The sequence below is a fragment of the Bufo bufo genome, chromosome 1, assembly GCF_905171765.1.
Source record: "Bufo bufo chromosome 1, aBufBuf1.1, whole genome shotgun sequence".
In the NCBI taxonomy this organism is placed as follows: Eukaryota; Metazoa; Chordata; class Amphibia; order Anura; family Bufonidae; genus Bufo; species Bufo bufo.
The window spans coordinates 432,661,146-432,686,821 of NC_053389.1; positions in this window are offsets into that span (position 1 = coordinate 432,661,146).

Genomic DNA, 25,676 nt, shown 5'->3' on the forward strand with positions numbered 1-25,676 from the left:
CTTCAGCTGTTTTAGTATGGCTGCAAAGCTAACCCGGGACGGTTCTTATTGGGAGTAGTCAAAGTGATGGGTGGGTGGGTGGCTACTCCCCACGTTCCAGGCTGGGTCTTGGTTTGGGATATAAAACACAGGCAGCACTGTCAAGTGGGGTGGATTACTCCTTTTTGACAGTGGAGCGCTGCCAGTCTCTGTGTTGGGGCCCGGGAGTTTGGGCCGGGATTAAGGCCTGCTACCTTGTTTGTGTGAAAGCTCGTGGATTCTGCTTTATACAAGGACTTCTGCGTTACTGCCTGGTGTGAACGAACACCAGAATCAAGGTGACTGTTTTTTCTGGAAACTGATTTTTTTCTTACTTAATGTGTCAATAAACATTGAACTGTTTAAGTTAAACACTTTGTTATTTCCTCTATACTGCGTCCGCTAACCTGCCTACCAGAGCGAATCCCCACAACAGATATCACAGGGCCCCATAGAAAAATTTTGTATGCCTGCTCAAGAGTTTTTTGCCAAATGTATGTATTTTTAGCTAGTGGAAGAATTTTTTATTTAGAAAAACTAGTGCTCTACTTTATGCACAAATCTGGAATTAATTAATAATAATGGTGTACATTCTCAACATCATATTTCTCAACCTAATTACACTAGACAACTGTCATAAATATAACAAAACTAGTGGCTTGCAACCACCACTACGGGCAGCTCTATGCATAGTTATTCATATAGCTACAACTGAATTCAATGTATGCTGTAAAATCTCTTTACACTGTGAACCGAGAGCAAGGCAGGTGATTTGACTCCGCAACCAGAAAAGAGTGCGTACGCAGAAGTCAAGATTAAGAAAATTGCATTTACTATTAATTAATAAAAGCAGGTTAACAATGCAGTTACAGAGGTAAAGACAAGCAAAATATTCAAAACAGTATAAACAATACAAGTTAAACACTGCAACAATTTTCACCTTTGCTGTGTCCGTATTCGCAGTGCGGACACTAAGGAATAATAGTCCCAGAAACTGTCCCTAACTGACCCTAACGTTCAAGCGGGTGCGCACCACCATTATCCCAGTGGTCCAAGTGGACCACTTACAGCTTGTGGAAGTGCACGGTGGGGCCCGATGTCGTCCTTTTCCTTTAACCAGCGCAGGATCCGCAACAAAGAAGTCCTCCTCAGCAGGCCGGAAAACTAGTTGAATATAATCCAGGGTTATTACAGTCACTGTCCGGTACCTCGACAGCGCTGTGAGTCTCTTTACTGTTTGGGGCAATCCACTCAGCCCAATGTCGGCTCCACAGGTTAGTTGCTGCACACAGTCCATTTAACTTGGCTTCACTAAATGCACGGTTTCTTTGTACTCCATCCGTCTCTAGACCGAAGTTCACACAGCTTGGCTGTACAGGAATGTCCTTTAGTATCTCCACACACGTCTTACACAACACAGAACTTGTTTTCTATCTTGCCAATATGGCGGCAGCTGCAGTTCCAGTCTCTCTTCCTCCTTCTTCCTGCTCACACTGAGGCAAGCTGACATCACAAGGGGCATGTCACTTCAACACTTAGCTGCTGCCTTAAAGAACCAGTATCACATTAATACACTTTCTCTATGGTAAACTCCAATGCAAATTGGTCCTATGCTGCCATCTACTGACCAAACAAATACTGCAGGCATTTTACATTAAAGTTTAACACAGTTTACCAGGATAAATGAAACTTAGAGACATTACATGACTCCAAACCTCTTCTAGTGGTGGCAGCAGAGAAAACACCATGGTTTTATGTTGGGAACATGTGTTTGGAAATCTTTTCACCATAGGCCCCATTGCAACCATGTGGCCACCTTCTGTGCTAAATATGCCACTGCTCATCCAAAACTGTTATCTTAAGGCCTGATGCACACGACCGTTGTTGTGTTCCGTTCCGCAAAATGGGGTTCCGTTGTTCCGTGATCCATTTCCGTTTTTGTTTCCGTGTGTCTTCCTTTATTTTTGGAGGACCATCAGACATAAAGGAAAGTAAAAAAAAAGTCAAGTTTGCAATGCAAATAATAGGAAAAAAACGGACGCGCGGACGCGGATGACAATCTTGTGTGCCTCCGCGTTTTTTCACGGTCCCATTGACTTGAATGGGTCCGCAAACCGTTTTCCGTGAAAAAAATAGGACAGGTTATATTTTTTTGATGGACTGGAACCACGGATCACGGACGCGGATGACAAACGGTGCATTAGCCGAGTTTTCAATGGACCCATTGAAAGTCAATGGGTCCGCAGAAAATCACGAAAAATGGAACAACGGACATGGAATAAAACAACGGTCGTGTGCATGAGGCCTAATTCAGTAAATTCTTACTTGACGACAAGTGTGTAATATAAGGCATGTTCTCAATGGTGTAACTAAAAATGTCCGGGATCCCCTCCCCCCAGCAACTTATTTGCAACTCCTGACTCCTGTGCAACCCCCACTTCCGAGCCTAGTCAAGATCGCTCTCTCAGACGAGGCCCAGCAGCCGCTCCATCCGTTTCCTGCAGTGTCTCTGTATATAATATCATTGTATAATACTGTTGAGGGGGTTCTAACAATAAAAAAAATTTATTCCTACTCCTAGGTGGGCCCCTTCTGAGTCTGGGCCCAAAAGCAGCCGCTTCCCCTATGGCTACGCCCCTGCATGTGTGCAAAAACTATCTTTTATTTAACCCTTATACTTGTACGGCACTGGGAGGTTCTTTAAACAGCGGGCACCATAGCTAAACAGCAGAGTCCCGTGTCTAATGTCTGCAACCTGCAATAATGCGGATCGCAGTCATTAGATGCATCTAAATAGCGAAAAACCTGGAAGCGCAAACTTTTGCTTTTAAGACCTGCACCCCCGTGAGGCGATCAGGGATGCTGTTCATTAATTTTAATATGCTGAATCTCTTGGAAGAGACGCATCGTATTAGAACTGCAATTCCTATGTTGGCCTGCCACCTAGGAAAAATCTGCTTATATTGTCATTCTATGTGAAGTAAATCTGAGTACTGCATAATGTAGCCTACTAGAGGGGATGTAAATAAGTTTTAAAAAGTAGAAAAAAAATAGAAAAAATAGAAAAAATTTAAAACACCCCCCTTTCCCTAGAAAAAAAATAAAATACATAAGCATTAAAAAATATAAACATTATGGGCATCGCTAAATCAAAAAATGTCCATACTATTAAAATATGAAAATATTTATCCTATATGGCGAATTACGTTATAGAAACAAAAAGTGAAAATGGCCGATTCGTCATTTTTTCATCGCTTCTCTTACCCCAAATTTTTTATTAAATCTGTTGAGAAACTCATATGCACTCCAAACTGGTATTAATAAAAATGACAGATCGTTCCGCAAAATATGTGTCCCCACAAAGCTCTGTAGACCGCACTATAAAAAAAATCATAATATGGCGATGTAAAAAAAAATTTCAACGTTTTTATAATTTTTTGAGTATTAAAAACACAAAAAACCTGCACATACTGTATATGGTATCATTGTAATTTTACTGACCCAGAAAATGGAGGGTACAGGTTTGTTTTTCCATGCAAAGAACGCTGTAGGGACAAAACCCAAACTGTGGCATAATTGGTTTTTTTTGTTTTTGTTTTTTCAATTCCACCCCATTTAGAATTTTTAAATAAATTTTATACCATATTAAATGGTGGAATTAAAAAGTACAACTTAGCCCGCAAAAAACAATCCTGGAAAAAAATTTAAGTTATGGTTCTGGAAAAACAGGGAAGAAAAACAAAAATGAAAAAAATGAAAAAACCTCTGGTTTTAACACGGGGTTAACACAAGCATGGGTGCAAGTCATATATTGTCCAAATATATTAATTTTGAACTTTTACAGTTGCAAGAAAAAGTATGTGAACCCTTTGGAATGATATGGATTTCTGCACAAATTGGTCATAAAATGTGATCTGATCTTCATCTAAGTCACAACAATAGACGATCACAGTCTGCTTAAACTAATGACACACAAAGAATGGAATGTTACCATGTTTATATTGAACACACCATGTAAACATTCACAGTGCAGGTGGAAAAAGTATGTGAACCCTTGGATTTAATAACTGGTTGAACCTCATTAGGCAGCAATAACTTCAACCAAACGTTTCCAGTAGTTGCAGATCAGACGTTCACAACGGTCAGTTCAGCAATATTCTTGGGATGTCTGGTGTAAAACGCTTTCTTGAGGACATGCCACAGCATCTCAATCAGGTTGAGGTGAGGACTCTGACTGGGCCACTCCAGAAGGCGTATTTTCTTCTGTTTAAGCCATTCTGTTGTTGATTTACTTCTATGCTTTGTGTCGTTGTCCTGTTGCAACACCCATCTTCTGTTGAGCTTCAGCTGGCGGACAGATGACCTTAAGTTCTCCTGCAAAATGTCTTGATAAACTTGGGAATTCATTTTTCCTTCGATGATAGCAATCCGTCCAGGCCCTGACGCAGCAAAGCAGCCCCAAACCATGATGCCACCACCACCATACTTCACAGTTGGGATGAGGTTTTGATGTTGGTGTGCTGTGCCTCTTTTTCTCCACACATAGTGTTGTGTGTTTCTTCCAAACAACTCAACTTTGGTTTCATCTGTCCAGAGAATATTTTGCTAGTACTGATGTGGAACATCCAGGTGCTCTTGTGCAAACTGTAAACGTGCAGCAATGTTTTTTTTGGACAGCAGTGGCTTCCTCTGTGGTATCCTCCGATGAAATCCATTCTTGTTTAGTGTTTTACGTATCGTAGATTCGCTAACAGGGATGTTAGCATATGTCAGAGACTTTTGTAAGTCTTTAGCTGACACTCTAGGATTCTTCTTTACCTCATTGATCAGTCTGCCCTGTGCTCTTGCAGTCATCTTTACAGGATGGCCACTCCTAGGGAGAGTAGCAGCAGTGCTGAACTTTCTCCATTTATAGACAATTTGTCTTGCCATGGACTGATGAACAGCAAGGCTTTTGGAGATACTTTTATAACCCTTTCCAGCTTTGGCAAGTCAACAATTCTTAATCGTAGGTCTTCTGAGAGCTCTTTTGTGCGAGGCATCATTCACATCAGGCAATGCTTCTTGTGAAAAGCAAACCCAGAACTGGTGTTTGTGTTTTTATAGGGCAGTGCAGCTGTAACCAACACCTCCAATCTCATCTCATTGATTGGACTCCAGTTGGCTGACACCTCACTCCAATTAGCACTTGGAGATGTCATTAGTCTAGGGGTTCACATACTTTTTCCACCTGCGCTGTGAATGTTTACATGGTGTGTTCAATAAAAACATGGTAACATTTAATTCTTTGTGTGTTATTAGTTTAAGCAGACTGTGATTGTCTATTGTTGTGACTTAGATAAAGATCAGATCACATTTTATGACCAATTTGTGCAGAAATCCATATCATTCCAAAGGGTTCACATACTTTTTCTTGCAACTGTATATCTTACAGTAAATCTTCACTTTTATCATCAGAATTAGAGATGAGCGAATTTCTTTTTTTGAAATTCGTTCACGCTTCGTTTACTGGTAAAAGGTGAATTGCATTATGCAGGAGAGAACTCCCCTGCATAACGGAAACAGGACAGATCCGTCTTTCAGCCCATAGACTTCTATTATGATGGAATGAATAACGGAATGCCTCTAAAGGCATTCTGTTATGCATTCCGTCATAGAATTGCGTTATGGTCCGTGGTAACGGAATTCATAACGCAATTTACCTTTTACCAGTAAACTTAAGCGTGTACGAATTTCATAACCTGAAATTCGCTCATCTCTAATCAGGATATTTTCAGGTCTAAAAATCTGTGCTGATTATTTCACAATATAGCTTTATAGTGGTCAAAGCTTTATTTGAATGATAGAAAGCTCTAAATCCTCTTCCAAGACTTAAAGGGGCTGTTTCACTTCAGCAAATGGCATTTATCATGTAGTTAGTTAACAGGGAACTTTCTAATATATTCTGATTGTCCATATTGCCTCCTTTGCTAGTTTGCTTCATTTTTCCATCATATTATGCACTGCTTATATCTATGTTTACGACAACCCTTAAATCAAACATCGGTGGCCGTGCTTGCACACTATAGGAAAATGCACGGGAGTGCGCCTAGACTGACAGCATACAAACCTGACCACTGCTGCTGGATTACAGGGTGGTCGTAACCATGTGTCACGGCTTATGGTGTGCACTGTGACACTGTTGCTACACGTGCGGTTGCCCGTGGCAACGTGTTGCTGTGTGTGCATGCAGTGGCAGTGTCTCGGCCTTCTGGAGGATTGCCGGGACATGGTTGCTACGCATGCTGTTGCCGGTGGTAACATGTGGATTGGTATGTTTGTGTGTGCACTTCCCCTTTAAGTGTCTTCCTTCCCTTGTCTGGTGTTGGAAGGGTTAACTCCCTTCCTAGTGTTTTGTTAACACTGTGTTTGTGTGTGTGGGTGTGGCTGCTTGGGCTATTTAGCCTCTGCTGGATGCCTGAAGCTGGGGGGTTCTCCAGCCTTGGTGTATGCTGGAGTTATCCTTCTGGTCTTCATATTCCATCTGTCCAGTGAGGGCCACCCTTGTGGTCATAGATGTTAGATGTTCTTATGGTGTTTCACGTTTATTGCAGCTATGGGTGTCCTGGGTCCCTGTGTGGTTTGTGGTGTGTGCTGTGTCCTTTAATGTTGGTGTGGACACCAGCACTTGTGCACGGGTTCCAGTCAGTTTGTCTGTGGCAGGTAAGTGTGTTATTGGTTTCGTTCACCTGCCATCCCCATATGCTGTATGTGTTCCCCTCTCCTTACAGCTTGGCCAGTGGAGACTCCTTTTCGTCTGTGTTGTGGATGAACAGGTAGTCTTTACCCTGCTCCTAGTCCAGGGATTTCCTGAGGGTTAGTAGGGCCCCGAGGTTCCGGAGTGTGAGCCCTCCTACCATCTGGGTTGGCTCATACGGTTAGGAGTCAGGGCCAGAATTAGGGACGCTGTAGGAGGTGACCTGCTCCCTTATTTCTCCTTTTGGCCAGACTGATCTCCTTTACCCTTTGACACCGCACGGTGGGGGGTTTCCCCCACTCCCCGTCGTGACACCATGCAACCGAACAGTGTATAATGTGTAAAATTGAATCAAGCCAGCAAAGGAGGCAATATGGACAATCACAATACATTAGTAAGTGCTTCTATTAACTTTTTCTACATGATAAATGCCATTTGCTGAAGTGATCTGCAAGGATAGATTCATACCCAAATTGGTTGAGAGTGCCTTCCACATGGATGATTTGGTCCAGATAATGCCTCGAAAACATTTCTCAGACCATCACACTGCCACCACCAGCTTGTGTTCTTCCAACAATGGTTGCAGGTTATTTGTTCAATGATGATTCTCGTCTGACATGCCAACATCCATCTATTTGAAAATGTAACTCATCGGAGAAGGCAACCCTTTGTAGGGTTCGCTGAACTGTTGTCTTAGACACACGTCTGGTAGCCCCCTGGTTCATTTTGGCAGTGAGCTGCTCCACTGTAGCGTGTGTCGGTCCGCCTACACGCACCTTCGTAGCCGACCTTCACCCCTCACATCAATGGCACATGGTGCTCTGCAGTTTCTACGTAGCTTATTTGCAGTGGAGCCATTTGTCCACTCACAATGCACTTTCACAACAGCAGCAAGTGAACAGCGCAGTTTCAGAAATACTGCCACCCTTAGCCCAAAAGCCAATGATCATCCCTATTGGCAACTCTGAAAAATAGTCCTTTTTACTCCTGACTCCAGCAACGCGGGATATGTGTGCAGAGAGTCTATCACATATACCTTATATACCCACCAAGCCAGCTCATGACATGTCACTTCCTTCATGAGCTATGTGCTGCCATAGTCAAAAGTAGAAAGTGGTGATAATAATGTGACTCAACTGTGTATAAGTCTAAGGCCTCATGCACACGACCGTTGTTGTGTTCTGTTCCGCAAAATGGGGTTCCGTTGTTCCGTGATCCGTTTCCGTCTTTGTTTCCGTGTGTCTTCCTTTATTTTTGGAGGATCACCAGACATGAAGGAAAGTAAAAAAAAGTCTGTCAAGTTTGCCATGCAAATGATAGGAAAAAAACGGACGCGGACGACAATCTTGTGTGCCTCTGTTTTTTCACAGTCCCATTGACTTGAATGGGTTTGCGAACCGTTTTTTGTGAAAAAAATAGGACAGGTTATATTTTTTGGACGGATTGGAACCATGGATCACGGACGCGGATGACAAACGGTGCATTAGCCGAGTTTTCAAGGGACCCATTGAAAGTCAATGGGTCCGCAGAAAATCACGAAAAACGGAACAACGGACACGGAACACAACAACGGTCGTGTGCATGAGGCCTAAGAAGTGCTAGAAAAGGTGTAAACAGCAGGAGACAGGGAGATGAATATGAGGACTCCCAAGCTTGTGCTGTGTACTGAGTAGACTGGAACTGCTCTATACTAATTGAGTCAATTCAAGAACGGGACCCAGCATTTTGCTGAGGGTTTCTGTCACGAGTATATGCTACTCTGAAACAGGGCAGCATACAGTAACTGTAAACAAGATTATTTTAAAGTGCTTCCTATTTATATGCTACATTATAATCTCTCCACACTATTTCTATGGGATATGTAACATATTCTGCTTATACTGCTAGGAAATGCCAGCTAGAGTACCACAACAGATTGTACTGCACTAGGACGGTAAAACACCCTGTGCATACAGGTCCTGCACATGTACAGTACTCTGTAAAAGGTTTAGGCAGGCGTGGAAAGAAATGCTAAGAATTCTTTTAAACTTAGAAGTGTTAATAGTATATTTATATCAGTTAATAAAATGCTAAGTGAATGACAACAAGAGAAATCTAATTCAGATCAAGATTTAGTGTGACCACCCTTTACCTTGAAAAATGCACAATTTTTTCTAGGTACACTTTAACAAAGTCGGGGATTTTGTAGAATTATAGTCAACTGTATAATTTACCAATTATACTAAACAGGTGCTAACGATCTTTATTTTCATATGCAAGTTGAAACATAGTCATTAACTGAAACAGAAACAGTTGTGTTTTTTCAAGACCTGCCCACAACATTTGCATAGTACTGTATATTGGTGTTAAATGTCACAGGAAGCCTGTGCCAACATATCAACACCCTGGGGGAGTCATATACCTGGGCAGGGGGTGATAAATGTGAAGATGCTTCATTAGTGATAGTGGAAAACTCCCTTTGCATATACTGCACTGGGATAAATATATTGTGTGAAAACTGCGTATGTTGTGAACAATACTGAAGTTATGCCATTTACTGGCCAATTGCATTGCAGAGGGGTGAGGAGTAACCAGCTAGAGGGAGAAAATTGCATTCTCTGATAAGGTATATTACAAAGTTTCTTGGATTCATCAGTACTATTGATTTATGCAACGTTTGTTGAAAGTATAGTGACCATTTAAGGTGTGAAAGCACATGGCAGACAGATGATACGTAGCATTTCTCTGTTTACTTCTTGTCAGTATAAGCCAGTAGTAGCAGGATGAAAATAGAAGAAACAAGACCTGCAATATTCCTGTATAGTAACTAGGTAGATAGTGGAGTTAATTTATGCTACTCATAAGGGCACAAAAAGTCATGGCATAGAGGGTCACAGAGCAGCTGGGCATTACAGAGGAGCCAAGGCCAGAGCAGAGGGGTACAAAGATGCTGTCTAGCCTGTGTATTCTGGAAGCAATCAGTAGAGAAGTCAGGCCTATGACCAAAACCAGCTAGCCTGCCATCTGTAACCAACCCTGTAGGAGAGATTGCGTACAATATTGAATATCTGGAGAAAGGACATACATGACTGAGAAGAGTGTGTGCAGTAGTGATGAGCAAGCACCAAAGTGTTCGTGTGTTTGGGTGTTCAGTCCGAACACATCGCGATATTCGTGCGCTCGGACGAGCACCCGAGTATAATGGAAGTCAATGGGAGGCGACCAGGCACCCCCTGCTCGGATGAGGGGAGGGGGCCTGGTTCATAAGAAAAGGTCTGAGAGTGATGGAAACACCTCTGAAATCGATCAGGAACAGCAGGGGGACCATGTCTGGATGCATCTTGGACACCAATGTCGCAGCTGGGAACCCTGTTGTCCGAGTTGTACGCTACTTTTACAGACTGACCAAAAAATGCCGAAACCCCGCCCCCAGAAAGAAAAAACCTTTTTAGAGGAAAAATTGTTAGGAAACATTCTATCCTGTAGATTCAATTGTATATACAGTGTAAGTGCTGCCAAAAATTACAAGGAAAAAGAGATGCAGACTCTATATCACATAAAGGAGGGCCTCATTCACATGATGCTACAATTGTTCAGGTAGTGGGACTCCTACACTTATACAGTCTATGCACCAAGTAAAAGGCCTGCCAAAAATTACAAGGAACAGGCACTCCAATGCACCTTTTATTACAAATAAAGGAGGGAATCAAACACACCCTTTAAAAATTATTAATAATAGCCTGCTGCTGACCCTCAAAAAACATTAGGAGCAAGGGCCTGCTGGCTACTCTCTAAAAGATTACGGGTGAGGGCCTGCTGCTCAGCTGACCCTCTTGAACATTATGGTTGAGGGCCTGCTGGTGAGCAGACCCTTGAAAACATTGGAGGTGAGGGCCTGAAGGTGAGGGAAACCCATAAAACATTGTAGTGAGGGCCTACAGGTGAGCAGACCGTATGAAACATTGGAGGTAAGGGCCTACAGCTGAGCAGACCGTATGAAACATTGGAGGTGAGGGATGACAGGTAAGCGAACCCAATAAAACATTGTAGTGAGGGCCTTATGGTGAGCAAACCCCATAAAACATTGTAGTGAGGGCCTACAGCTGAGCAGACTGTATGAAACAATGGAGGTGAGGGCTTACAGCTGAGCAGACCGTATGAAACATTGGAGGTGAGGGCCTGAAGGTGAGAAAACTCTATAAAACATTGTAGTGAGGGCCTACAGCTGAGCAGACGTATGAAACATTGGAGGTGAGAGCCTACAGCTGAGCAGACCATATGAAAAATTGGAGGTGAGGGCCTGAAGGTGAGCAAACCCCATAAAACATTGGAGTGAGGGCCTACAGGTGAACCGACCATATGAAACATTGGAGGTGAGGGCATACAGCTAAGCAGACTGTATGAAACATTGGAGGTGAGAACCTGAAGGTGAGCAAACTCCATAAAACATTGTAGTGAGGGCCTACAGCTGAGCAGTCCATATGAAACATTGGAAGTGAGGGCCTTATGGTGAGCAAACCCCATAAAACATTGTAGTGAGGGCCTACAGCTGAGCAGACTGTATGAAACATTGGAGGTGAGGGCTTACAGCTGAGCAGACCGTATGAAACATTGGAGGTGAGGGCCTGAAGGTGAGAAAACTCTATAAAACATTGTAGTGAGGGCCTACAGCTGAGCAGACGTATGAAACATTGGAGGTGAGAGCCTACAGCTGAGCAGACCATATGAAAAATTGGAGGTGAGGGCCTTATGGTGAGCAAACCCCATAAAACATTGTAGTGAGGGCCTAAATATGAGCAGACTGTATGAAACATTGGAGGTGAGGGCTTACAGCTGAGCAGACCGTATGAAACATTGGAGGTGAGGGCCTGAAGGGGAGAAAACTCTATAAAACATTGTAGTGAGGGCCTACAGCTGAGCAGACGTATGAAACATTGGAGGCGAGAGCCTTCAGCTGAGCAGACCATATGAAAAATTGTAGGTGAGGGCCTGAAGGTGAGCAAACCCCTTAAAACATTGGAGTGAGGGCCTACAGGTGAGCCGACCATATGAAACATTGGAGGTGAGGGCATACAGCTAAGCAGACTGTATGAAACATTGGAGGTGAGAACCTGAAGGTGAGCAAACTCCATAAAACATTGTAGTGAGGGCCTACAGCTGAGCAGTCCATATGAAACATTGGAAGTGAGGGCCTACAGCGGAGCAGACCGTATGAAACATTGCAGGTGAGGGCCTAAAGGTGAGCGAACCCCATAAAACATTGCAGTGAGGGCCTTATGGTGAGCAAACCCGATAAAACATTGTAGTGAGGGCCTACAGCTGAGCAGACCGTATGAAACATGGGAGGTGAGGGCCTGAAGGTAAGCAAACCCCATAAAACATTGTAGTGAGGGCCTACAGCTGAGCAGACCGTATGAAACATTGGTGAGGGCCCGAAGGTGAGAAAACCTCATAAATGATTGTAGTGAGGGCCTACAGCTGAGCAGACGTATGAAACATTGGAGGTGAGGACCTACAGCTGAGCAGACCGTATGAAACATTGGAGTTGAGAGCCTACAGGTGAACGAACCCCATAAAACATTGTATTGAGGGCCTACAGCTGAGCAGACCGTATGAAACATTTGAGGTGAGGGCCTGAAGGTGAGCAAACCCCATAAAACATTGTAGTGAGGGCCTACAGCTGAGCAGACCATATGAAACATGGGAGGTGAGGGCCTGAAGGTAAGCCAACCCCATAAAACATTGTAGTGAGGGCCTACAGCTGAGCAGACCGTATGAAACATTGGTGAGGGCCCGAAGGTGAGAAAACCTCATAAATGATTGTAGTGAGGGCCTACAGCTGAGCAGACATATGAAACATTGGAGGTGAGGACCTACAGCTGAGCAGACCGTATGAAACATTGGAGTTGAGAGCCTACAGGTGAACGAACCCCATAAAACATTGTATTGAGGGCCTACAGCTGAGCAGACCGTATGAAACATTTGAGGTGAGGGCCTGAAGGTGAGCAAACCCCATAAAACATTATAGTGAGGGCCTACAGCTGAGCAGACCGTATGAACCATTGGATGCGAGGTTCCTGAAGGTGAGCGAAGCCCATAAAACATTGTAGTGAGGGCCTACTGGTGAGCAGACCGTATGAAACATTGGAGGTGAGGGCCTACAGCTGAGCAAACCCCATAAAACAGTGAAGCGAGGGCCTACAGCTGAGCAGACCGTATGAAACATTGGTGAGGGCCCGAAGGTGAGAAAACCTCATAAATGATTGTAGTGAGGGCCTACAGCTGAGCAGACGTATGAAACATTAGAGGTGAGGGCCTACAGCTGAGCAGACCGTATGAAAAATTGGAGGTGAGGGTCTGAAAGTGAGCAAACCCCATAAAACATTGTAGTGAGGGCCTACAGCTGAGCAGACGTATGAAACATTGGAGGTGAGGGCCTACAGCTGAGCAGACCGTATGAAACATTGGAGGTGAGGGCCCACATGTGAGCAAACCCCATAAAACATTGTAGTGAGGGACTACAGCTGAGCAGACCGTATGAAACATTTGAGGTGAGGGCCTGAAGGTGAGCAAACCCCATAAAACATTATAGTGAGGGCTTACAGCTGAGCAGACCGTATGAACGATTGGAGGTGAGGGCATGAAGGTGAGCAAACCCCATAAAACTTTGTGATTAGGGCCTACAGCTGAGCAGACGTATGAAACATTAGAAGTGAGGGCCTACAGCTGAGCAGACCGTATGAAACATTGGATGTGAGGGTCTGAAAGTGAGCAAACCCCATAAAACATTGTAGTGAGGGCCTACAGCTGAGCAGACGTATCAAACATTGGAGGTGAGGGCCTACAGCTGAGCAGACCGTATGAAACATTGGAGGTGAGGGCCCACAAGTGAGCAAACCCCATAAAACATTGTAGTGAGGGCCTACAGCTGAGCAGACCGTATGAAACATTGGAAGTGAGGGCCTACAGCTGAACAGACCATATGAAACATTGGAGGTGAGGGCCTGAAGGTGAGCGAACCCCATAAAACATTGTAGCGAGGGCCTTATAATGAGCAAACCCATAAAACATTGTAGTGAGGGCCTACAGCTGAACAGACCATATGAAACATTGGAGGTGAGGGCCTGAAGGTGAGCGAACCCCATAAAACATTGTAGCGAGGGCCTTATAATGAGCAAACCCATAAAACATTGTAGTGAGGGCCTACAGCTGAGAAGACTGTATGAAACATTGGAGGTGAGGGCCTGAAGGTAAGCAAACCCCATAAAACATTGTATTGAGGGCCTACAGCTGAGCAGACCGTCTGAAACATTGGAAGTGAGGTTCCTGAAGGTGAGCAAACCCCATAAAACATTGTAGTGAGGGCCTTATGGTGAGCAAACCCCATAAAACATTGTAGTGAGGGTTTACAGCTGAGCAGACTGTATGAAACATTTGAGGTGATGGCCTGAAGGTGAGAAAACCCCATAAAACATTGTAGTGAGGGCCTACAGCTGAGAAGACGTATGAAACATTGGAGGTGAGGGCCTACAGGTGAGCAGACCGTATGAAACATTGGAGTGAGGGCCTACAGGTGAGCAGACCGTATGAAACATTGGAGTGAGGGCATACAGGTGAGCAGACCGTATGAAACATTGTACTGAGGGCATATATACTGTATGGAACAGGAGGAGTACATTGTAAAGCATTCATTTAAATTGCATGTTTGTTCCTCATTAGCTCAGCGTTCCCCTGGTGAAGTGGAGAAGTCAGGGGCACTCCAGGCCTTGGTCATTTTTATCTGAGTCAACCTGTCAGCATTGCCAGTGGACAAACGGATACACTTATCTGTTATGATGCCACCAGCAGCACTAAATACACGCTCAGACAAAACGCTAGCGGCAGGGCAGGCCAACACCTCCAAGGTGTAGAGCACAAGTTTGTGCCAAGTGTCCAGCTTGGACACCCAGTAGTTGTAAGGGGCACTGAGGAATCATTTAGGACGCTGACATGGTCTGCTATGTATTCCTTCACCATTTTCCAAAACTTATTTCTCCTTGTACCACTAGGCCGCTCTTCAGGGTGAGGTTGCTGGCGGGGTGTCATGAAAGTGTCCCATGCCTTGGAGAGTGTTGCCCTGCCTTTGTTGGAACTGCTGTGTGTTCCCATTGTCTCCCTTCCCCGGTTGCCTAAGGAAGTACAGACTTTGTCGCCAGTGTTGTCAGATGGAAAATTCCGGAGCAATCTCTCAACAAGCACCTTCTGGTATTGCACCATTTTACTCGTCCTCTCCACCACAAGAATGAGAGATGAGAAGTTTTATTTGTAGCGGGGGTCGAGAAGGCTGAACACCCAGTAATCCGTGTTATCTAAAATGCGTATAATGCGAGGGTCCCGGGTAAGGCAGCCTAACATGAATTCAGCCATGTGTGCCAGAGTACCAACAGGTAAGATGTCAACATCAGGATTAGAGATGTCGGGAACATAAAATTTTCCGTTCCTTGTCCTCACTGACGTCATTGAAGGTCTCTTCCTCCACCCAGCCATGTACAAAACCAAGGGTCCCCGAAAGGTGACAACAAGTCCCCTGGGACGCCTGCTGTGGTTGGTCTCCCACCTCCTCAAAGCCACCTTCCTCCTATGACTCCTCTTCTTCAGACTCCTCTCTCTGCGTTGCCGCAGGTCCAGCAATTGACGACGACAAGGCTGCTTCTGGTGGTGATGGTGACCACAACTCTTCCTCTTCATGCTCATCTATGGCCTGATCTAGCACTCTTCGCAGGGCACGCTCCAGAAAAAACGCATATGGGATGAGGTCGATGATGTTGCCTTGGGTTTGACTGACCAGGTTTGTCACCTCCGCAAAAGGACGCATGAGCCTACAGCCATTGTGCGTTCAGTAACGCGGTCAAAAAATATCCAGCTCCGCAGAGGCTGTCCTCTTTTTTTTTTATTAAAGAAATCTGTTCTTACCAGTTTAATCTCTGTTTTGCCCCCTATCAGGGGCCGGTGTGGTGTATGGAATAGATTTTAGGAACCGGGAGATGGAAAAAGATGCTTGGTCGGTCCTCTTACTTCCAAATTGGGGCACTGCGCGTGCGCCGTGCAATTTACTGTGCTACCAGATATGAGTGGTATGTTAAGTAGTACTATTCCTATCAGTTTAATCCCTGTTACGTCCCCTATCAGGGGATGTGTATGGAATAGATTTTAGGAACCGGGAGATGGAAAAAGATGCTTGGTTGGTCCTCTTACTTCCAATTTGGGGCACTGCGTGTGCGCCGTGCAATTTACTGTGCTACCAGATATGAGTGGTATATTAAGTAGTACTATTCCTATCAGTTTATTCCCTGTTACGTCCCCTATCAGGGGACGTGTATGGAATAGAGTTTAGACAACCGCAAAGAGTTGTCAATAGTTGACTGTGACACCAGATATGAGTGGTGCAATTGGGCACTGGCAGTAGTGGGCACAGTACACGCTGTAGGCCTGACACACACGCTTGCAGGCAACTGCAATTATATTACAGTGAAAAAATTTTTTTTTATTTTTAAATGCAAGCTACTGTGACACTAGATATGAGTGGCGGCACTGGACACTGGCAGTAGTGGGCACAGTACACGCTGTAGGCCTGACACACACGCTTGCAGGCAACTGCAATTATATTACAGTGAAAAAATTGTTGTTTTTTTTCAAATGCAAGCTACTGTGACACCAGATAGTCACTGGACACTGGCAGTAGTGGGCACAGTACATGCTGTAGGCCTGCCACACACGCTTGCAGGCAACTGCAATTATATTACAGTGAATTTTTATTTTATTTTTTTAAATGCATGCTACTGTGACACCAGATATGAGTGGTGCAACTGGGCACTGGCAGTAGTGGGTACAGTACACGCTGTAGGCCTAAAACACACGCTTGCAGGCAACTGCGATTAGATTACAGTGAAAAAATAGTTGTTTTTTTTAAAATGCAAGCTACTGTGACACCAGATATGAGTGGTGGCACTGGGCACTGGCAGTAGTGGGCACAGTACACGCTGTAGGCCTAAAACACATGCTTGCAGGCAACTGCAATTATATTACAGTGAAAAATTTATTTTATTTTTATTCAAGCTACTGTGACACCAGATATGAGTGGTGCAATTGGGCATTGGCAGTAGTGGGCACAGTACACGCTGTAGGCCTGACACACACGCTTGCAGGCAACTGCAATTATATTACAGTGAAAAAATTGTTTTTTATTTTTAAATGCAAGCTACTGTGACACTAGATATGAGTGGTGGCACTGGGCACTGGCAGTAGTGGGCACAGTACATGCTGTAGGCCTGACACACACACTTGCAGGCAACTGCAATTATATTACAGTGAAAAAATTGTTGTTTTTTTTTAAATGCAAGCTACTGTGACACCAGATGTGAGTGGTGGCACTGGCAGTAGTGGGCACAGTACATGCTGTAGACCTGACACACACACTTGCAGGCAACTGCAATTATATTACAGTGAATTTTTTTATTATTTTTTTTAAATGCAAGCTACTGTGACACCAGATATGAGTGGTGGCACTGGGCACTGGCAGTAGTGGGCACAGTACACGCTGTAGGCCTGACACACATGCTTGCAGGCAACTGCAATTATATTACAGTGAAAAAAAAAAAAGCAGACTGATGTACTAGCCCTAAAAAGGGCTTTTTGGGGTGCTGTCAGGACGCTGTCCTTACAGCAGATCAGATGAGTCTTTGAGGACTGGAATGGACACTGAATACACTGGCCTAGCTATCGATTTCCCTATTAAATCAGCAGCAGCTGCACTGTCCCTCCTCTCACCAACACTGCAGCTTCCGAATGAATCTAAGATGGATGCTGTCCTTGCTGTTTGATAGGAGGTGGGAGGGTCTGGGAGGGAGGGTATGCTGCTGATTGGCTGTTATGTGTCTGCTGACTGTGAGATACAGGGTCAAAGTTCGCTCAATGATGACGTATAGGGGCGAACCGAACATCGCATATGTTCGCCCGCCGTGGTGAACGTGAACAAGCAATGTTCGGCGCAAACTGTTCGCCGGCGAATAGTTCGGGACATCTCTAATCAGGATGGAGGATGACTCTCCATCTCCTCCTCCTCTTCAACCCATCCACGCTGAACGCTCATGGGTACTAGCCTCACCAGAGGCAACAGTCTCCATCTCCTCCTCCTCCTCCTCTTCACGGTTGAATTCGTGCTGAGAAGACGATTTGTGGGTGGTGTGGGTATCACCCTGTGAGATATCCTCCCCCAGTTCCTCGTCTGCCACATTCAGAGTGTTGTCCTTAATTGTGAGCAGAAATCGTTTGAGTAGACACAGCAGTGGGATTTTTACGCTGATAATAGCGTTATCGCCACTAACCATCTGTGTGGATTCATTAAAGTTTTTTAAAACCTCACCCAGGTCTGACATCAATGCCCACTCCTCGCTTGTGAATAGTGGCATATGACTTGAAAGGCGACTACAATGTTGAAGCAGGTACTCTACAACTGCCCTCTGCTGCTAACAATGCCTGGCCAACATATAGAACGTAAAGTTCCAACGCGTGCTCACGTCGCACAACAGTTGGTGAGCTGAAAGCCGCAAGCGCTGTTGCAGCGTTAACAGGCCGGCTGAAGCTGTGGATGACTTGCGGAAATGGGCACACACGCGGCGCGCCTTCACTAGTAGCTCTGGCAAATTGGGGTATGTTTTGATAAACCACTGAACCACTAAGTTTAAGACCTGGGCTAGGCATGGGATGTGTGTCAGGTTGCCAAGCTCCAAAGCCGCCACCAAGTTACGGCCATTGTCAGACACAACCATGCCTGGTTGTAGGTTGAGTGGAGAGAGCCACAGCTCGGTCTGGTCCCTTATACCCTGCCATAGCTCTGCGGCGGTGTGCTGTTTGTCCCCTAAGCAGATCAGCTTCAGAACGGCCTGTTGACGCTTACCCACTGCAGTGCTACACTGCTTACAGCTACCGACTGACGGCTGGTGGAAGTGGAGGAGGATGAGGCAGAAGAGGAGGAGAAGTGGGGGTTGGAGCCAGTAACATAGCTGCTTGCAGAGACCCTGATGGAAACAGGGCCGGCAATCCTAGGCGTGGGTAGCACCTGTGCCATCCCAGGGTACGATTCACTCCCGACCTCCACCACATTCACCCAGTGTGCGGTCAGGGAAATGTAGCGTTCCTGGCCACCAGCACTTGTCCATGTGTCCGTGGTTAAGTAGACCTTCCCAGTAACTGCGTTGGTCAGGGCACGGGTGATGTTCTGGGACACATGCTGGCACACCGTGAAAAATAGTGGTGGCTGGGAACTGCGTACCGAGGAACCACGGCCGACATCAGGCTGCGGAATTTTCAAGGGCCAGTAATTTTGAAATTTGGCAATTAAGTGCTACGGCCTGTGGGTGGGTAGGTATTTGCGCTTGCGTTCAAATTACTGTGGTATGGACATTTGGACGCTGCACTGGGACAGGGAAGTGGATGTTGTTGCTGCTGGGTCATTCGAAGGTCCAGGGCGAGAGGCATCCAGGCCTGCGTTTTGGACAGGGGATTAGCCAGCACGTAACACAGGGGAAGAGAGGAAGTGGTGTGACCCGCAGACCCAGATTGTGGACCCAGGTGTTCGGCCCACTTAGTAGGGTGCTAGGATGCCATTTGGCGGATCATGCTGGTGTGGTGAGGTTGCTAGTGTTCATACCTCGGCTCATTTTGGTACCGCACAGGTTGCAAACTACCACTCTTTTGTCCTCTGCACTTTCCTCAAAAAAGTGCCATACTGCGGAACACATACCTAGTGGCGTCGCTAGAGGGGGGTGAGGGGGGGCAATCACCCCCCCTATGTTGTTCTTTGCCCCCCCCGGGTGCCCCCCCGCTGATTCTCCCAGGTGAATACTAATGAGCGCTTCCATTATGGAAGCGCTCATTAGTACCGAAGGACCAGGAAGTGGTGAACGCTCTGTACTTACCACTTCCTGGTCCTCGGCTGTCGGCTGTGACCTCACACTGTGCGCGCCAGTTCAGAGCACAGTCGACTGAGGAGAGAGAAAATTGCAGGCGGCGCCCGTCCAGGAGCAGGAGAGGTAAGTGTTTTTTTATTTTATAAAAAATGTGGAGGGCTAATTAAAGGCATATGGGGGCTAATTGGAGGCATATGGGGGCTATGGGTTCTAATTGGAGGCATATGGGGGCTAATTGGAGGCATATGGGGGCTATGGGGGCTAATTGGAGGCATATGGGGCTAATGAGGCATATGGGGGCTAATAAGAGGCATAATGTGGGCTAATGAGGCATAATGGCCTATAATGGGGGCTAATAAGAGGCACAGCAGACGACTGAATAGCTTCTTTTGTAAGTAAATTGTTTTATTATAAATGTATCCCTGCATACCGCAATTCTCTCGTATTTTGTAATCTTATTTATATATACTTATTTAGTTTTTGCCCCCCCATTTTTGACTGTGGTATCTTTGTGCCCCTCCTATATATTGTTCCTAGAGTCGCCACTGCACATACCCCTTGCTAAGGTTGATTTACGCATGGGGGTGATCGGTGTAACGGTTGCGTGCCTGTTTGGTGTGGGCCGACTTCTCCCTTTTGCAACCCCACTGCCTCTTTCAGCCTATTGCAGTGCTGCGGATCCCTCCCCCTCTGTACTGCTGTCCTCGCTCGGCTTTTCACCTTCCCATGTTGGATCAATGAACTCATCGTCCAACACCTCCTCTTCCACTTCCTCACTCTGATTATCCTCCTGTCTTGACCTAACCACAACCTCAGTGATTGACAACTGTGTCTCATCGTCATCCACCTCGTGAACTAATGATTGACGTTCACCACCGTCATCTTCTTGAGACTGTGAAGGCTCAAGAGGTTGGGAATCAGGGCACAATATCTCAGGTCCCTCTTCAAGCATGCTGGCCGCGAGGGCCTAATCTAATAGTGGAGCTGAAAAGAGCTCCTGGGAATATCCGAGTGTGGGATCACTCGTTTGGCAGGCCTCTCCATGGTGGGAGGAAGGATGATCTGAGCAAGGAGTTGGCTGACCAGACTTGGCTACAGAAACTGGACTTGGTGGAAGAGAGGGTGGTGCTTAGCCGACTGGAAGCATTATCGTCAGCAAGCCAACCGACCAACTGTTTGCACTGGTCTGACTTGGACAGTGTTGTCGTGCGCCGCCTAGCTAAGTTGGACATGAAGCTGGGTACGGTTTTATAACTTTTTTTTTTTGGTGCACTGGCAGCAGGCACAATTTCATTGTGCCCAGTGCCACGACCTCTGCCTGAACCATCAGTATAACGCCCACTTCCCCATCCCTTATTGCTGGCCTTCTTCATATTTATGGATTTTTTACTGGTTGTGACGTTGTTTTTTTACTGCCCACAAAAGACAGTTTTCAGATACAGGGCAGCATATGACACAGAACAGCACAGATTTTGGACAGTATTTTAGCCACAGATTATTTTAATCTGCAGTACAGACACTGTTTTATGATGTTGTTTATATTTATGACTATATTATTCCCAATATATGGGCCTGAAGCGCACAGACGGTACAGAAATGCAATGCACTGCGATTAACGTTTTAAACCGCGGACAAGAAAACTGTGTGCAGATTCAGTGAAATTTGTATATATATATAGATTTTCAATATGGGCCTGAAGCACTCAGACATTATAGATATGCAATGTGCTGCGATAAACGGTTTCTAGCACAGACATGAAAACTGTCTGCAGATTCAGTGAAATTTGTATATATATTGATTTTGACTTTTTCCCAATATATGGGATTGAAGCACTCAGACGGTATAGAAATGCAATACGCTGCGATAAACTGTTTCTGCCTCAGACAAGAAAACTGTGTGCAGATTAAGTGAAATTTGTATATATATTAATTTTCACTTTTTCCCAATACATGGGATTGAACATTCAGATGGTATAGAAATGCAATGCACTGTGATAAACAGTTTCTAGCACAGACAACAAAACTGTGTGCAGATTCAGTGGAATTTGTATATATATATATTGATTTTAAATTTTTCCCAATATATGGGATTGAAGCACTCAGACAGTATAGAAATGCAATGCACTGCGATAAACTATTTCTAGCGCAGACAAGAAAACCGTGTGCAGATTCTGTGAAATTTGTATATAAATTGATTTTCACTATATCCCAATATATGGCCCTGAAGTGCACAGACGGTATTTTAATGCAGAGCACTGAGATTAATGGGTTAAACAGCTAACAGCAAAAATATGGTCAGATTCTGGGACAAAAAAATATTGTTTTCACTGAAATTCTTCCTATCTATGCCCCTGATACACGGAAGGTATTGCACAGATGTCAAAAGTCACTGCAGACACCTTCTGTTAAGATAACCAATGAAGCAATTTTTTTTGTAAAAATAAAAAATATAAATGTGCAAATCTGCACTTCAAATTGCTGCCAACACACACAGTAGTCCTTAAAAGGACTTTTGGGTCTTTGAAACGTCTTGAGAAAGAGTAATTTGCGAACACAATCTCCCTACACTGTCTGTCCCTTCCTAACAGCAGCTCTCCCTGACTCGCAATGAGCCGAACCCGCGTGATCGGGTGCTATATAGCACCCGATGACGTGTTCCGGCCAGCCAATCACTGTAATGCCAGTAGAAAATGCCAGTAGAAAACATGGCTAATGTCATTAAAGTGATGGCAATACTTACCAGCATGTTTATTGGCTGCTTAGAAGGCACCAAATGTGCGGAGAGGAGACTCGAGCATGGCGCTCTAGCACATATGGTACTCGGTCGAGCGCTCGGATCTGCCGAGCATAGTGATGCTCGAGTCGAACCGGTACTCGGCCGAGCATGCTCACTCATCACTAGTGTGCAGTGTTTGCGAGGATGGATATAATTCATCCTATTAGAGATTGTGCAGTGCTGTGCCACGTGTAGTGATAACTTCAGACTAGAGCCAGAGTGTTGAGTGAGAGCGCTGTCTCTTAAAAATATCTATCTATCTACAGTGTCTTGGAAAAGTACTCCTTGAACTTTTCCAATTTTTTTTCACATTACACCCACAAACTTACATTTTATTGAGATTTTATGGGATAGACCAACACAAAGTTCAAGTATAGTATGTGTGAAGTGAAAATAAAATGATACATGGTTTTTAAAATTTGTAATAAATTTTAGAAAAGTGGCGTGCATTAGTATTCGGCCCCCCGGAGTCAAAACTTTGTAGGACCAGTCTTTTGGGATATGTCTCTTTCAGCTTTGCACATCTTGAGGCTGACATTTTGGCCCATTCTTCTTTGCAAAATAGCTCCAGCTCAGTCAGATTGGATGGAGAGCATCTGTGAACAGCAATTTCCAAGTCTTGCCACAGATTCTCAATGAGATTTAGTTCTGGACTTTGTGCCATTCTAACACATGAATATGTGATCTAAGTACTTCCATTGTAGCTCTGGCTGTATCTGTAGGGTCGTTGTCCTGCTGGAAGGTGAACCTCCACCCCAGTCACAAGTCTTTTGCAACCTCTAACAGGTTTTCCCTGTATTAAGCTCCATCCATCTTTCCACCAACTGTGACCAGATTCTCTGTCCCTGCTGAAGAAAAGCATAACCACAGCATGATGCTGCCTTCACCATGTTTTGCGGTGGGGATGGGGTGTTCTGATTGATGCAGGGCAGTGTAAGTTTTCCACCACACATAGCATTTAGGCCAAAAGTTAAACTTTGGTATCATCTGACCAGGGCATCTTCTTCCACATGTTTGCTGTTTCCCTTACATGGCTTGTGGCAAACTACAAACAGGACTTCTTATGGCTTGCTTTCAAAAATGGCTTTCTTCTCACCACTCTTCCATAAAGGCCTGATTTGTGGAGTACACAACTAATAGTTATCCTGTGGACAGAATCTCCCACCTGAGCTGTGGATCTCTACAGCTCCTCCAGAGTGACTATGAGCCTCTTAGCTGCTTCTCTAAGTAGTGCTCTCCTTGCCTGGGCTGCCAGTTTAGATGGACGGCCATGTCTTGGTAGGTTTGCAGTTGTGCAATACTTATATTTTTGGATGATGGATTGAACAGGGCTCCAAGAGTTGTTCAGAGATTGGTTTTTTTTTTTTATAACCTAACCCTGCTTTACACTTCTCCACAACTTTATCCTTGACCTGTCTGGTGTGTTCCTTGGTTTTTATGATGCTGTTTGATCACTAATGTTCTCTAACAAACCTCTGAGGCCTTCACTAAACAGCTGTAATTATACTGAGAACATGAAACAATGTGCAAAAGTTAAAGGAATATGAATACTTTTTCAAGGCACTGTATCAATCTATCCATCCATCTATCTATATATCATTGACAAAGCCAGTATTAAGTCAAATTAAATGTATACAGATGACAGATTCTGTACAGTTAAAAAATAAGTTAAACTTTCTTGCAATAAGGGCATTTAAATAGTGCTTATTAGGATACATAACTTGAGCTACACTGGCTTATCTAGTAAGTTAGAAATAATTATCTTCATGGTAACATTTTATTAAAAATTCATATCCCTTTGTGTTTTTCACATAAATTATTATGTACTTGTACTGCTGGCTTAAATGTATACTTCCCAAAACCCATGTGATCAAACACAACATTACACAGCCAAGACAATTATACAACCCTTTGAAACAAAATAAAGTTCTGGTCCTTTGAAAAACTAATATAAGTCACCATTAATTTTAATAGCAGAAAAATAATCAGGTCAAGGTGATTATTACAAATTCAGGTTGAGTTTCATTGGACAAGCAAATAAATATTCATCTAGAATTAGGATAATCTGCATTTCATAAAGTATTTCTAATAGAGTAGTTGGGTTCCTTAGTCCCACCAGAAGAAATAATTATTGGGATCCATCATGAATCTATACATAACTAGAGTTGAGCGGACACCTGGATATTCGGGTTCGGCAGTTTCGGCCGAACTTGAAAAAAAAAGTTCGAGTTCGGAACCCGAACTTGACCCCGAACCCCATTGAAGTCAATGGGGACCCAAACCTTTGGGCACTAAAATGGCTCTAAAATAGTCCTGGAAAGGGCTAGAGGGCTGCAAAAGGCATCAAAATGTGCTTAAAAGCATGACAACTGCAAACAAATGTGGATAGGGAAATGACTTAAAATAACATAAAATACAGAAAAATTTTAAATAACGATCTTGATCTAGGAGTAGGAGGTTGAGGAGGCGGTGGATGTGGCGGTGTAGGTTGACGTGGTGGTGTAGGTTGACGTGGCGGTGTAGGTGGAAGCGGCGGTGAAGAAGGAATAGGTAGCCAACACTGATTTGTGTTATTTTTTATTTTTAAATTGGGACATATAACAAAATAAAACAAAGAATAAGTGCACTTGAGTATAAGAATGGATGGTTGAGGCTGGTATAAATGTCTATTCTGCACAAGGTACGGACAAGTCCTGTGGGATCCATGCCTGGTTCATTTAAATAAACGTAAGCTTGTCCACATTGGCTGTGGCCTGTAATAATGCTCTCTACGTGCTAAGCACATGTTCACACTATACACTGGCTGCAGGGCAGGTAAGCACCTCCAAGGCTGACAAAGCTTTTCCACATTTTGGCCATGCTAACCCTGCCTTCTCAGGTGCTGGCGGTGCCCCAGCTGCGTTGGCAAACTCTTCGTCCTCCTCTGCCTTCGCCTTGTGCTTCCACTGTGCCCCCGCTCTCAGGTGGGAATACCATCATCAGCGTGCGCTTGTAGTCGTGCATCTTCCGATCAGTAACTGATATTTTCACTAAATTTAGTTCCCTGTCAGCAATGCAGAGCAGGGGTTCATTCACGGCAAAAGGGGGTTCATGTCACCCAGCTATACAACAGAGGATTTTGAGAGATTTAGGCCCCTTTCACACGGGCATTGCGGAAAAATGTGCGGGTGCGTTGTGGGAACACCCGCAATTTTTCCGCACGAGTGCAAAACATTGTAATG